A 15953-nucleotide genomic window follows, 5' to 3' on the forward strand; every position below is an offset into this window, starting at 1 on the left:
AGTGGATGGTGAGATATGGGGCCTGAAAGACAAAAGTTCAAAACATTGTTACTCTTTTGCTCATCACTGTATACTGCCTGTTGGGGCTGTGGGAGACTTCATATTGTGTGTTAGGGTCCTCATATTGCTTATTTGTGCTGTGAGGGACTTCAAATTGTTTGTGGGGTTCCGCATATTGTGTGGGGTGCTTTGGGGAACATCATAGTGTGTCGAGGGTTGTGGGGGCCCTCATTGTCTGAGAGACTGTGGGGGGCATTGTACTGTGTGCGGGGGCTGGTGACACTCATACTGCTTGTTGGGTCATCATGTTGTGTATAGATATCATAAGGGGAAGGGGGGGCCCAATTAGGACTTTTGCTATGGGGCCCTGTGATTTCTATGTATGCCACTGCACAAGGGCCTTCCACACAAAGACAGCTCCCAATGTTTACTCCACTGTCACAGGCTGGTCCGCATCTCCTCTCTAAACAAAATGCTCCAACTGCTGCCCAGACTTCTTATTCTCTCCTCCACATAGATTTTATGGATCATACTCATATAAATATATTACATATGTGTTTACATTTCAAAAATAATAACAATACTTTTTACTATAATTTCATTAAGGTTTCAGTGCATGAGCGAGGGGGGCAAAATGGTACCAATTATTTCCTTTTTTTAATACTATGGATATACAACAAATACCCTAAACATTATAATATTGCTACAGGAGAACATAACAGAAGATAATAATCCGCCACTGTTAACTGCAGAATACACAAAAAGAAATAAATAGACTAATGTAATTAGCATAGGATTAAGAGAATGAAAAAAAGGCATGCTTATCAAACAGGAAAGTGAGCGAGCTGAAAAGAGACTGGAAAAGTACTAATAAGAGGAAGTTCATTTCTTCTGCTGTTTCTAAAATAAGAATGTTAATATAATTTTGTAAGGCTTTGGTGCCATTTATTATCTCAAGTTAAATATTAATTATGCAGAAAAAGTTTTACAAAGAGTAACCCTAAATGCTTTTTATTTCTCTTTGTTGACTTTGTTTTGCATAAGAATGTTTTAAAATTGGACATGGGCTCATCAGTTGGACTCTATTAACATTGTCCAGTAATTTTAATAATCCCATTTTTAATAAAAAAATAATTCACAACTACAAAAATTAGACCTACATTTTCTAAATAGAACTAAATAGAACTTTCTTATTGCAATAGTCCTTCTCTCCCCCTCCCCACCACCATTCCCAGTAGTAATATTGCTCTAAGAATGCTAAGAATCGAATGACCCACTTAATGTCTGAAAGATTATAATCTAATTATATTGACATATTTACATGAAGAGTTGTGTGAAATAATATATTTAAACCCACCACCCCAACCATATATCCACTACTTGTTGGCTTTTGGCATTACTAACAAATGTAAAAGTATAAGTATTGGTATTAGTAACAAATGTATAAGCCAAACAGCTAAATTTCACCTACATTTCTTGCAAAGCATATGGGTTATAAGAGAGATGACAGGTGCTTCATGATGCACAGATGTTTGAGAAGGTCAGAAAGATGAATTGTTTATACTAAAAAGAACAGGTGCAAAAGAGGGAATATGCATAATTTACTTCTACCATCACTCTGAGTCTGCACTCATGCTATAAACACTCCTCAACATTGAAATTGCAACGCCAAGAAGGAAAACTCGTGGATTTATAGAAATCACAGAAACTTTAGACATGTTAATAGTATGCAAATGATGAAAACATGGAGAGAAATTTTTCATAAAATCTCAATTGTTTAAGTATTGAGTCTGAGCACCACATGCAGAAATAAACACACTTACACGCTTTGGCTGCTCTCAGTGAGGTTATTAATGGTTGTCTGAGGAATGTTCTGCCACACTAAATAAAATTTGGCACACAAATCATCAAGATCCACTTCTGGCAGCTCCTTTGCAATTGCCAACAAATGACGTGTCAGATGCGATCAAAGGAAGTCAAGTCCAGAAACGCTGCAGGCCATGGTAGAACATTTAGACCAACAGGCCACTCAAAATAGCACAAGCAACATGCAGCTTGATGTTGTTGTGTTGAAAAATGAATCCTAGTATAGTGGAGAAATAGTAGTAGGCCAAGTCAATGTAACGCTGAGTTGTTAGTGGACCTGGAATAAAGCCTAGAGGGATCTGGCTACCATACATTTTGACACATAATTCCATTAGTAAGACCAGTGTGATGTTCCTTCATGAAGGTCTCTTCAGTGCTTTGCTCACAAGATCGCCAAAACAATCTCCGACTATGATTGCATCCAAAACAATAGCTTCACTCATCGCTGAAAAGAACAGAGCTTCACAAAGAAACATGACACGGGTTGTATTTCTGGGTTTATGGTGTTCGATGGCATAATATACTGTAGACAGATTCCTCTAGTCCTCATTTAACGTGCACTCACAACTTGCCATCCATTTTAATACTAGATGTAGAAGTCATTTTGCCTGGTTCTGCTCTCTTTCAGTTATTTCACCTTCTTTCCTGGAATTTGCCACTGTCAATTGTCTGTCATCACCAGATCTCTGTCATTTCATAGACTTTAAAGAGTACCTATCACCATTCTGTGGCCTCCATTTTAATTTAATAGAACAGATGGCAGCTACAGACTGGTGATTTTTAATAAATAACGCTTAGCAAAAATTTCCGTAAGTGTCCTTTTTGCCAGGCTAATAAATCTGATTTTCTTGCAAAATTCAGGTTTGAACTTCCAGGTTGTGAGATCCCCAGTATGCAGATCGGGATCCCACAACACTCCTGCCTCCCCCACCGCCTCACTGTGAAACCATAAGATATCTCATGTTATCACAAGATCTTGTGCTTTTAACTAAAGACATTGATGATGTTACCAATCGGGAACTGCTTAGTAAAGGATTCGCCATTTCAAGTTCAAAGCACCAAATCTCTTGCCAACACAGTGAGGGAGTCCGTGCATTCCCACTCTGCATGCTGCGATTCCATATACAAAAAGTTTGGACCCAACTTTTCCTAGAAAGTTGGGTCCTTTAGCCTGGCATTAGGGACACTTAAGGACATTTTTTACAATTAGTGTTTAGTAGTGTTGAGCAAGCACTAAAATGCTCGGGTGCTCGAAGCTCGGGCCGAGCTCACTGTGATACTCGGGTGCTCGACCCGAGCAACGAGCCCAATGTTAGTCTATGGGAGACCCGAACATTTTTGCGGCGGCTCCCCCGGCAGTCTGTAGACAGCCTAAAAAGTGCCCAAAACGATAGTGACAGTGCTCAAATGACATGGGGACAGCATAAGGATCGCCCCTGGAAGCATTTCTGACCCCCAGGTCACTGCTGTCAACAACGTGGTCAGAGGTATTAAGCCACTTTTACAGGCTCACAATAAAACGTTCAAAAACGAAAGTGAAAGTGCTTTCCTGTGAAATATGTTAACCCCTTAATGACCATGGGTCTTTCTGTTTTTGTGTTTTCCTTTTTTGCTCCCCTTATTCCCAGAGCCAGAACTTTTTTAATTTTCGTTCAATATGGCCATGTGAGGGCTTATTTTTTGCAGGACGAGTTGTACTTTTAAACACCATCACTGGTTTTACCATATCGTGTGCTGGAAAATGGGAAAAAAATTCCAAGTGCAGTGAAACTGCAAAAAAAATGCAATTCCACAGTTGTTTTTTGGGTCCTTTTTTTACCACGTTCACAGATTGCTAAAACTGACCTGCCATCATTATTTTCCAGGTCGTTACGAGTTCATAGACACCAAACATGTATAGGTTCTTTTTTAGTGGTGAAAAAAAAATCCAAAGCTTGCTAAAAAAACAAAAAAAAATGACGCCATTTTCCGAGACCCTTAGCTTCTCCATTTTTCGGGATCTGGGGCCAGGTGAGGGCTTATTTTTTGCGTGCCGGGCTGACGTTTTTATTGATACCATTTTGGGGTAGATCCGATGTTTTAATCGCCCGTTATTGCATTTGATTGCAAAGTTGTAGCGACCAAAAAAACGTAATTCTGGCGTTTAAAATTTTTTTCTCGTTACGCCGTTTACTGATTGTATTGATTCTTCTTTTATATTGATAGATCGGGCGATTCTGAATGCGGCGATACAAAATATGTGTATGTGGTTTTTTTTTATATATATATATATTTTATTTTGAATGGGGCGAAAGGGGGGTGACTTAAACTTTTATATATTTTTTATTTTTTTAATTTTTTTAAAAACTTTTTTTTACACTTTCTGCTTGCTTCTATAGTCTCCAGAGGAGACTAGAAGCAGCAGTTGTCTGATTGCTTCTACTGCATACAAGCGATGAGCAGATCGCTTGTATGCAGGAGAAATGCTCACTTGCTATGAGCGCTGACCACTAGGTGGCGCTCATAGCAATTGAGACATGACAACCACAGGCGTCTGCTGCAGACCCTGAGTTGTCATGCCCACCCATTGGTGACCCACGATCACGTGACGGGGTCACTGATGGGCGGGGCTTAGGACTCCCGGAAGCGCGAGTTAAATGCCACTGTCAGAGATTTAACATATTAACAGCCGCGGGTGGATTGCGATTCCAATAATCAGCTGACATGTGCTCGCTTCAGTGCGGGCTCACCGCCGGAGCCCCCGCTGAACCGGCCTTCCCGACCTGGTGCGTACTATTGCTGACCAGGTTGGAAAGGGGTTAAGGAACATCCTTTCCAGGGTAAAGACTTGTGTATAAGGTAAAATAAATAACCAAAAACAAAAATACTCCTCCACACCTTGGGCTATGTTCATAAGTAGCATTTTTTATGCGTTTTTGCACGTTTGTATTGCTTTCAACCGTGACAAATGCATTCACCGGGAAATGTCATTTTAACATTTTACAACCTTATCTGGCCATGTGCTGTGTGACACATGCATACAGTGCTAAAAAGACATGGGAACAGCATGGGGAAGACCCCTGGAAGCATCTCTGACACCCAGGTCACTGCCTAAAAGTGTGCCCATCAGAAGTGATCCTTGCCGCATCAGAAGATGCAGACTTGCAACTATCCCCGTGCAAGTCCTTGTCCCAAGGCAGTGTTCAATTGTACCTCCCCCATAACTTGCAATACAAGCGCAAGTATGCAGCCTGCCACCCACCCACCCCCCAGGCTGCAATACCATACTGCTAGCTTGCTTGCACTTGAAATTGGGCCTTTTAGGCATGGGGAGGTGGAATCTGGCCACCACGTCATGGCTGCGTCGGTAGCCTGGTATTCATACTCAGTCCCCAGCCGCCTGGCGGCCGGGTGTCCACGCTTGGTCCCCTGCCGCCAGGGGGCGGCCGGGTGTCCATACTCAGTCCCCAGCCGCCCCGCGGCCGGGTGCCCACACACAGTCCCCAGCCGCGTGGGGGTGGCCGGGTGTCCATAAACGGTCCCCAGCCGCCCCTATTTGTCCCGGTGCGCCTTATACACAAGCGCGCATACCAAAACATTACCTGTGCCCTCCCCAGTGCATTTATTGGGAAGGACAGCCTAACCACAAACACGTGGACAAGTGAATGTGGCCAGGAATGGTCCATCTCACTGACGCCTTCACACTGGGTTAATATTGTGGAAGCCGGGACACAGTTGGACACTGGGATGCAACACGTCCTCCAGACATAGAGGATTGCGGGTCCTGGGTCAATCAGGCTTCAACACAAAGTTCAGAAGGTAGACATCAGCAGTGGTCGGCCTCCTACACAACGAGTAAATTATTCATGATCATGAGGCCATCCACCTCCTTAGCTTTCTGTTCCTTGGAATGCAAGCGCATGTATGTAGCAGCAGCTAGGCCTGAGGTGGTCAGCGTTTTGGCGCATATTCTACCTCCTTCGAGGATTGCTGGATGTTTTCCTGCTACTATTCCAGTTCTATGACTCCCATTAAAACAAAGCTTCAGGTGATAAATGATGGATGAGGTGGTGGCAAAGGAGAAAGAGCAGGAGGAACAGGGACCATTCACATCAATATCAGGCCAGTCAACCAGATATGTCTTGTAGGATATGTTTCTGTAACAAAAGGAGCGGTTCGGCTACACAGTTATAGGGCATACAGTGAGTGCAATGCCTACCAAAAATTTCGAGCCACTCCAATGCCCCTTGGAAATGACATGGAGGTCAGAGGGCATTAACTAAACCTTTTTTTCGATTTATAGCAACTGGGTCTCCCGTGCACTGTTGGCCTAAGCAGTGAATGGAAGGCTTTCCAAAAATTATGAGGAACTGCAATGCCCCTTACAAGAGCCATGTGTGGCACCCCAGGGGTCTGGTCACCACAGTAATAGAGATATTACGTCGGAGAGCAAGTGGGAGGTTTACTGGTCAGGATCCCTTAAACATGCAACATCCTCCTGCCCCAGTCCTGGGAGGGGAGAATTCTGTCCTTATAAACTGGATCTGGGGCGGGGTTGAGTGAGTCAGAGAACAGTCAGAGTCAGAGTGAGAGCAAGGGAAAGTAACAGCAAGGAGCTCTGTAGGAGCTAGGAGCTAAAGACCAGGGGCTGGAAGTTGAGCAGAGCTCGCCCTGGCAGAAGACAATAGGAACCGGACACAGGAGTCCGAAGCTGTGAGGACTTATATATCCAGCAGCAGAAACCAGCCGGCAGGGGATTTCAGGTCCTCTGGCCATAGAAGCCCGGAGGCTCAGTCACAAGCAAGGGACCAGCACCGCCGTCGTGGAGTGGAGGCTAACAGAAGGCCCCAAGTCACCAGCCATACGGGTGAGCACTACACGGTACACTCAGGGACGTGGGCTACTTCTACCCGCTTACAGCAAGGTAGCCAGGAAGAGTGCAGACAGACGGGGAGGCCTACAACTTCACCTGGCCAGGGGAACTCCAGCTTGCTCACAGACTGACCAGGCCTCTTATGCTAGCCAGTACTCCCGGGAGGGTCTACCTTATAATCATCAGTGAACTGCACTGCAAAGACTCTGAGTCATTCCTGCTGTGCTCGAGCACCATCACCCCCATCATCCACACTCACTGCCCTGAGGCTATACTCCTCCCGAGGGGAGTTATCCCATTCTATGCTGCGCACACAACACCAGCCTCAGCAGTCTGCCTCGCAGCGGTGGTACTCCCTGACCGCAATCCACGGGTGGCGCAGTCGGACAATTAACCTCAAAACCTAAGAAAGACTGCCACTGGTTTGACCAGCCTGAGCCACGGGACCGGGTCACCGCCAAGGAGACTACAGACCCCAGAGACCCGGCACCGGGTATCCCACACACGTGTACACACGGCCCAGGGGGCGCGTCACATGCAGTACAGCATATTACAAACATAAGTCCCATTATTGGGGAGTGGGTCTCCCATAGTATTTGCTTATGCTTTCCCAGCCATAGCTGCCAAAAATTAGGACGGAGCAACTTTTTATGCCCCTTACAAGAGCCATGCAGTACAGCATATTACAAACATAAGTCCCATTATTGGGGAGTGGGTGTCCCATGGTATTTGCTTATGCTTTCCCAGCAAAAGCTGCCAAAAATTAGGACGGAGCAACTTGCAATGCCCCTTACAAGAGCCATGCAGTACAGCATATTACAAACATAAGTCCCATTATTGGGGACTGGGTCTCCCATAGTATTTGCTTATGCTTTCCCAGCAAAAGCTGCCAAAAATTAGGACGGAGAAACTTGCAATGCCCCTTACAAGAGCCATGCAGTACAGCATATTACAAACATAAGTCCCATTATTGGGGAGTGGGTGTCCCATGGTATTTGCTTATGCTTTCCCAGCAAAAGCTGCCAAAAATTAGGACGGAGGAACTTGCAATGCTGGCACCCTGGTGGTATAGTGGTGGTGGAGGCTGAGGATAAGGATAAGGAGAAGAAGATTAAACAGCCGAAACGAGGAAGCGTATACCCATGTGTGGGTGTGAAGCGGTGCATGTGAATACACCTCCCGAAATAACACAGTGGATTTGACTTTATGTTACTCTGCTGTCATTCGGTGGTGATGAGAAGTCTGGCCCAATCCAGCCCTTGTTCATTTTGATAAGGGTCAGCTTGTCAGCATTGTCAGTTGAGAGGCGAGTGCGCTTATCAGTTATAATTCCCCCAGCGGCACTAAAAACACGCTCCGATAGCACGCTAGCGGCAGGGCAGGCAAGGACCTCCAAGGCGTACAGAGCGAGTTCATTCCAAGTGTCCAGCTTGGATACCCAATAATTAAAAGGCACAGAGGAATCACGGAGGATGCTGGTACGATCGGCAAGGTACTCCCTCACTATCTTTTGAAACTTTCCACTCCTTGTGAGAGTACCCCGCGCCTCAGGGCCTGTAAGCTGGACGGGTGTCAGAAAACTGTCCCAGAACGTTGACAGTGTTCCCCTGCCTCTGCTGGATTGGAGTTGCATCTCTCTCGCCTGTACGCCTTTGTTGGGCAACGAACTGTGACCTCTGCCGCTAGCGTGTTGAGATGGGAATTTTTTTAAGAGTTCTGCTGCAAGGGCCTTCTGGTATTGCCCCATTTTTGTAGACCTCTCCACCTCAGGAATAAGAGAGTGAAAGTTCTCCTTGTAGCGGGGGTCTACAAGTGTCACCAACCAGTAATGACTGTCACCCAACATTTTGACAATGCGAGGGTCACGGTTAAGGGAGCATAGCATAAAGTCAGCCATGCGTGCCAGACTGGTAACGGGCAAGATTTCCGTGTCCTCACCAAGATGACGACTGACCATGCTCTCCTCCTCCTCATGCTCCTCCTCTTCCTCCTCCCCCCTGTCCTCAGGCCACCCACGCTGAACCGACGGTATGACACTTGTACAGGTACTACCGTCTACAACGCATGATAGCAGCTCCTGTTCTTCCTCCTCCTCCTCCTCCTCCTCTCCCTCATTGTCCCCCAATGCACGTTGGGATGAGATGAGGCTGGGCTGTGTGTAATCGCCCGCTACGGCTTCTTGATCCATCTCATCATACTCTGGCTGCAATGCCTCCTCTTTAATTCTCTGCAGAGAGCATTGCAAAAGACAGACAAGTGGGATGCTGACACTAATGATGGCGTCATCGCCACTCACCATCTTGGTGGCCTCCTCAAAGTTTGTCAGGATGGTACATATGTCAGACATCCAGGTCCACTCCTGAGGTCTTATGTGTGGAGTCTGACCTGAATATCGACGGCCTTGTTGCAGCTTGTACTCCACAACTGCTATCTTCTGCTCACAAATCCTTTGCAACATGTGGAGGGTAGAGTTCCAACGTGTGGGGACATCACACACCAGTCGGTGTGCCGGAAGCTGCAAACGCTGCTGCAACACAGCAAGGGTGGCGGAAGCTGTAGCCGACTTGCGAAAATGAGCTGACAGGCAGCGTACTTTCACGAGCAGATCTGGCAACTCGGGGTACGATTTAAGAAACCGCTGAACCACGAGGTTAAGCACATGAGCCAGGCATGGTACGTGTGTGATCTCACCTCGCCTCAGAGCCGCCACCAGGTTACGGCCATTGTCACACACGACCATGCCGGGATGTAGGTTCAGCGGTCTCAGCCACAGATCTGCCTGCTCTTTCACAGCTGTCCACAACTCACAAGCAGTGTGAGGTTTATCACCTAAGCTTATGAGTTTCAGCACAGCCTGTTGCCGCTTGGCGGAGGCAGTACTGCAATGCTTCCAGCTTGTAACTGATGTGGTGATATCTGAGATGGAGGCTGAACATGAGGAGGAGGAGGAGGATGCGCAGGAGCTGTACACTGTGGGGGCAACTCTGACTGACATAGGGTCCGCAATCCTCGGTGTGGGGAGGATGTGTTCCGTCCCAAGGTCCGACTGGGTCCCGGCTTCCACTATGTTTACCCAGTGTGCCGTCAGAGAGATGTACCATCCCTGGCCACAAGCACTTGTCCACGTGTCCATTGTCAGGTGGACTCTCCCAGTAACTGTATTGTTGAGGGCACGGCAGATGCTTTGGGACACGTGCTTGTGTAGTGCGGGGATGGCACACCGGGCAAAATAGTGTCGGCTGGGGACCGAGTACCGAGGGACGGCCACCGCCATAAGATTGCGGAAGGATTCCGTCTCCACCAGCCTAAAAGGCAGCATTTCCAATGCAAGCAGTCGTGAAATGTGCGAATTTAGGACTGTGGCCAGTGGGGCGTTAGCTGCGAATTTCAGCTTTCGTTCAAAGGTCTGGGATATGGACAATTGAACGCTGCGGTGGGACGTCGACGTGGACGTTGATGCTGTTTCTTGAGAAACTGCCATAACAAGTGAAGACTGAGAGGAGGGGGCATCTTTACATGCAGTATGGACAGGGGATTGCCTTGCACACACAACAGGGGGTTCTATTGCACGCACAACAGTGGAAGAAGCAGTGGTGACACCCGCTGACACTGGTCGTGGACCCTGGGTTTCGCCCCACAAAGTCGGGTGCTTTGCTGCCATGTGCCTGATCATGCTGGTGGTGGTCAGGCTGGTAGTTTTGTCACCCCTGCTGATGCTGGCATGGCAGGTGGAACATATGGCTTTTTTGGGGTTATCAGCAGAGTCTTTAAAAAAATTCCTGACCCTGGAAGACCTACCGCTTGTACTGGCAACGTCCCTCGTGTTGGTGTTATGGGGAACGGTTGCCTGCCGTCTGTCTGCGGCCACCACACTGCTTCTTCCTGCCTGTTGGGGTACTCTGCCTCCCTCCCCCTGTGTGCTGCTGGCCTCACTCTGCATGTCCTCCTTCCACGTTGGGTCAGTTACTAGATCATCCACCACCTCCTCCTCTTCCACTTGCGCACCACGATCCTCCTCCTCACTTCCTGGCAATTGTGTCTCGTCATCGTCCACCTCTTGTGACAGATTGCCAACGTCGACTTCCTGTGGCCGTGGCTGTTCAAATATTTGGGCATCGCAACATGGGATCTCCTCTTCCACCACTTCAAGCGTATCAGGCGAGGGGCCCAAATATGGAAATGGACCAGTGAACAGCTCTTCAGAGTGTCCAAGTGTGGGATCACTTGCTGTCTGACGACACTCGCATGGTGGGAGGAAGGAGCATCAGGGTGAGGAGGAGTATGCGGTCGAGGTGGTGGTGCCCAGGTAACTGGAAGTATTGTCTGCTATCCAATTAATAACCTGTTCACACTGATCAGTTCTCAATACTGGTGTTGTTCTGTGCTTCCCTAGTAATTCGGTCAAGAAGTGGGAGCGAGAAGATGTGGCTGTTGGTTGTGGCACATTTTCACCTTGGCCACGGCCCCGTCCTCTGCACGAACCATCACCAGAACGTCCACTTGCACGTCCCTTGCCACGCGCCTTGCCCATTGTAAATGAAGTAAAATAGCTTACACTTGCACTATCAATGGAAAAAGGGTAATAAAGAGTAGATTAGAACCGTGGAAGAGGAAAGCCACAGTTATTGTTTACTGGGGTATACCACACTTTTTTAAATAGAGATATTTGCGGCTGAACAGTGAGCGACACACTCAAACTGCTTTTTTTTTAGATACCAAAGGCCCAAAACTGGATAGTACAGCGATTTGACGTGTGAAACTGCGAAACCACACTGGGATGTCGGGCCTACACAAGACTATTTTCAACAGATATATTTTTGTGTCACAACAGTCAGGAGACACTACTGTTTTTCTTTACGGAAAAAACTACCAAAACCTGAATAATAGAGATTTTTTACCGTGGAACAGCAAAACCACAGTTATAATTTACTGGTGTATACTAGAGATGAGCGTTGTTCTACTCGAACTGTTCGCCAATCTCAAATTCGAGCTGTTTTGGGCGGTGTTCGAGCCGTTCGGCGAACACGAACAATTTGAGAAAAATTCGGCTGTTCGAGGTTATGTTCGATAACTGTTCGTGCACCAAAATCATAACTGGATTTTTTCTCAGTAATGATGAAAATTAATGTTAATACGCAGTTTGAGTGTACAGCGGGGTGGGGGGAGGGGCATGGGATGGATCTCTGCAGGAACAATGAAGATCTCCATTTTTTTTTTCTCTTTCCCGCATTTACAGTGGGGAGGTGCAATCTGTCAGCCTATCAGCAGCGCACATACGGAGCGAAGTGCTTTTTTTCACACAAGCAAGGGCATGTGTCATTGGCAGTGTATGTCACATGTCCTTGCCCTATAAGACCAAGCCATTTTCCCCGTCGCCACCATTTTCTCACTGCTGCAGCTGCGTGTTAGACAGCACCGCTGTTGCTGTGTGCGCTATACCTTGTTAATTTCAAGCCAATTTTCGCACAAATCTACAGATAGCTTGGGAGTAGGGAATAGTTGTGATTGCAGTCCTTTAAAGGACTAGGTTACAGCATTTCCTACGACTTTTATCAGGCAGGTCTGTGCTCTTAAATAGATAGATTGTGGGAGTAAAGACTAATTGTAATTGGAGTCCTTTTCAGGACTAGGTTACATCAGTTCCTATCAGTTTTTGCCAGGCAGGTCTGTGCCAGTGCTGTGCAAGTTTTTTTCACAGCATTTGGCTGAATCTAGCAAAGCTAATCCTTTTTGGCCTATTGCAGAGTGTGTTAGTCAGTGGAGTGGCCTATCTGTGTTGCAAAATATACCACCTGTGTATAGAATACCAATTTTTTTACTGCACCTAGTGAAGTAAAATCTTTTGGGCATAGCATCATTCTATTAGTCCATCTATACTGACCTCCATCAGGTTGCAAATTGAATATAATTTTTTTCTGCATCTAGCTCTGAAAAAATATTGGGCTTCTAGCTGTGTGTGGGACTTGTTGTATTAGTCCATCTATACTGACCTCCATCAGGTTGCAAACTGCATATATTTTTTTCTTCATCTACCTCTGAAAAAATATTGGGCTTTTAGCTGTGTGTGGGACTTGTTCTATTAATCCATCTATACAGACCTCCATCAGGTTGCAAACTGAATATATTTTTTTCTGCATCTACCTCTGAAAAAATATTGGGCTTATAGCTGTGTGTGGGACTTGTTGTATTCGTCCATCTATACTGACCTCCATCAGGTTGCAAACTGAATATATTTTTTTCTGCATCTACCTCTGAAAAAATATTGGGCTTCTAGCTGTGTGTGGGACTTGTTGTATTAGTCCATCTATACAGACCTCCATCAGGTTGCAAACTGAATATATTTTTTTCTGCATCTACCTCTGAAAAAATATTGGGCTTCTAGCTGTGTGTGGGACTTGTTGTATTAGTCCATCTATACTGACCTCCATCAGGTTGCAAACTGAATATATTTTTTTCTGCATCTACCTCTGAAAAAATATTGGGCTTCTAGCTGTGTGTGGGACTTGTTCTATTAATCCATCTATACAGACCTCCATCAGGTTGCAAACTGAATATATTTTTTTCTGCATCTACCTCTGAAAAAATACTGGGCTTCCAGCTGTGTGTGGGACTTGTTGTATTAGTCCATCTATACTGACCTCCATCAGGTTGCAAACTGAATATATTTTTTTCTGCATCTACCTCTGAAAAAATATTGGGCTTCTAGCTGTGTGTGGGACTTGTTCTATTAATCCATCTATACAGACCTCCATCAGGTTGCAAACTGAATATATTTTTTTCTGCATCTACCTCTGAAAAAATATTGGGCTTCTAGCTGTGTGTGGGACTTGTTGTATTAGTCCATCTATACTGACCTCCATCAGGTTGCAAACTGAATATATTTTTTTCTGCATCTACCTCTGAAAAAATATTGGGCTTCTAGCTGTGTGTGGGACTTGTTCTATTAATCCATCTATACAGACCTCCATCAGGTTGCAAACTGAATATATTTTTTTCTGCATCTACCTCTGAAAAAATATTGGGCTTCTAGCTGTGTGTGGGACTTGTTGTATTAGTCCATCTATACTGATCTCCATCAGGTTGCAAACTGAATATATTTTTTTCTGCATCTACCTCTGAAAAAATATTGGGCTTCTAGCTGTGTGTGGGACTTGTTCTATTAATCCATCTATACAGACCTCCATCAGGTTGCAAACTGAATATATTTTTTTCTGCATCTACCTCTGAAAAAATATTGGGCTTCTAGCTGTGTGTGGGACTTGTTGTATTAGTCCATCTATACTGACCTCCATCAGGTTGCAAACTGAATATATTTTTTTCTGCATCTACCTTTGAAAAAATATTGGGCTTCTAGCTGTGTGTGGGACTTGTTCTATTAATCCATCTATACAGACCTCCATCAGGTTGCAAACTGAATATATTTTTTTCTGCATCTACCTCTGAAAAAATATTTGGCCTTCTAGCAGTGTGTGGGACTTTCTCTATTAGTCCATCTATACTGACCTCCATCAGGTTGCAAATTAAAAATAATTTTTATCTGCATCTAGCTCTGAAAAAATATTTGGCCTTCTAGCAGTGTGTGGGACTTTCTCTATTAGTCCATCTATACTGACCTCCATCAGGTTGCAAATTGAATATAATTTTTTTCTGCATCTAACCCAGCCAATAGTTTTGGCCTAATACCACAGTTTGGCCACTCAGCTCTGCTCGGTTCCCATCCATTGTTTTTTTGTGCAAACAACTCCAGAGTTGTTAATTAGTTAACCACCAAAATGAGTGGAAAAAGGCCTGCTGCTGGTGGAAAGGGGAATAGGCGTGTTGGGAAGGGGAAAAAAGGTTGTGTCCGTGGGGTAGGTGTTAAAGCAACAGTAACATCTGCAGAAGAAAGACCATCTTCCAGCCAAACTAAAATGTCTACTTCTTTTAGCGGACAATGTGATAAGATCCCTTTCTTACGGCCACGCCAATCGCTACAAATTCCAGATGAGGCACAAAAACAGCAGGTGCTTCAACGGATATCAAGTGCTCCTTTAAGTGGGCTCTCCTCCACATCAACTTCAACATCACAAATACTCCAGTCCTCAAAGGTGTCACCCCAATCGCACTTGCTTCCTCACAGCTCCCAAATCTCCAGCTGCCCGTCTGAGTATGAGGTAGAACAGATGGTTGAGTCTGCAGAGCTGTTTACTCATACTATAGCCTGGGAATCAGAGGTCGACTCCAGCGCTTCTGTGAATCCAGACGAGGAAATGATCTGCACTGATGCCCAGAATCTTTATGAGTCGGATCCAGGACCAGACGCAGAAGGTTCTGACCATAATGTAGACCCTCATTCCCAAACTGTAACTCCTGTTGGTGGAGACAATGAGGAAGACGATGATAAGACTCAAATACCTGATTGGAGCGACAACTTTAGTTTTTGTCAGGGCAGGAACAGGTTAGCTCTGAGGACGACGGGTGTGATAACGCACAGGGTGATGATGATGAGGTTGGAGATCCCACTTACTGTCAACCCACAGTCAGCCAAGAGATGAGGTCAGCAGAGGAGGTGGAGGAAGATGCTAGTGACGACGAGGTCAGGTTGCGCCTTCCTGGACAGAGACGTAGTACTGGAAGCACGTCAACAACTGCATCCTCAAACACAACTCTGCCTCTCACCACAAGTCGTGGTGGTTCTTCAGGTCGCATGGGTGCTAAGCCTTGCATAGCCTGGGCATTTTTTCAGATCGATAAAGATGACCCAACTCGTGTTATCTGTAACATTTGTCAGCAAAAGCTAAGTAGAGGCCAAAAAATACATAGTTTGAGTACTTCATGCATGAACCGGCACATGGACATGAAGCATAAGTTGCAGTGGGAAGCTGAGTGTGCTACAATGCGGCCTAGCCGGCCGGGCCAACCACCGTCTACCATATCTTGTGCATCCGCGGCCTCTTCATCCTCTGTGACTGGGGGGACGGCAGTCACACCTGTTTTGGGGCGCAGACCTGCCGCCTCTTTACCCGCAACAGCCAGCGTGATTGGCAGGTCATCATTTTCTTTGGAGGTGGTAACACCAGCTGGTGTTGAGCGCTGTCCGACTTCGATAGCACCACCTTTGGATCAAGGCAACCTAACATGTCCGCCTGCATCTTCCTCACAGACCGGCAGTTTGCCGGGGACACCCTTATCAACCCCGTCTAAGCACAATAGCCAGCCCTCGGTCCCTCAGATGTGGACAAGTAAAAGACCATTT

Source organism: Phyllobates terribilis, unplaced genomic scaffold, assembly GCF_046119375.1.
Source record: "Phyllobates terribilis strain yellow unplaced genomic scaffold, ASM4611937v1 Scaffold_4__5_contigs__length_816908805, whole genome shotgun sequence".
NCBI classification, from domain to species: Eukaryota; Metazoa; Chordata; class Amphibia; order Anura; family Dendrobatidae; genus Phyllobates; species Phyllobates terribilis.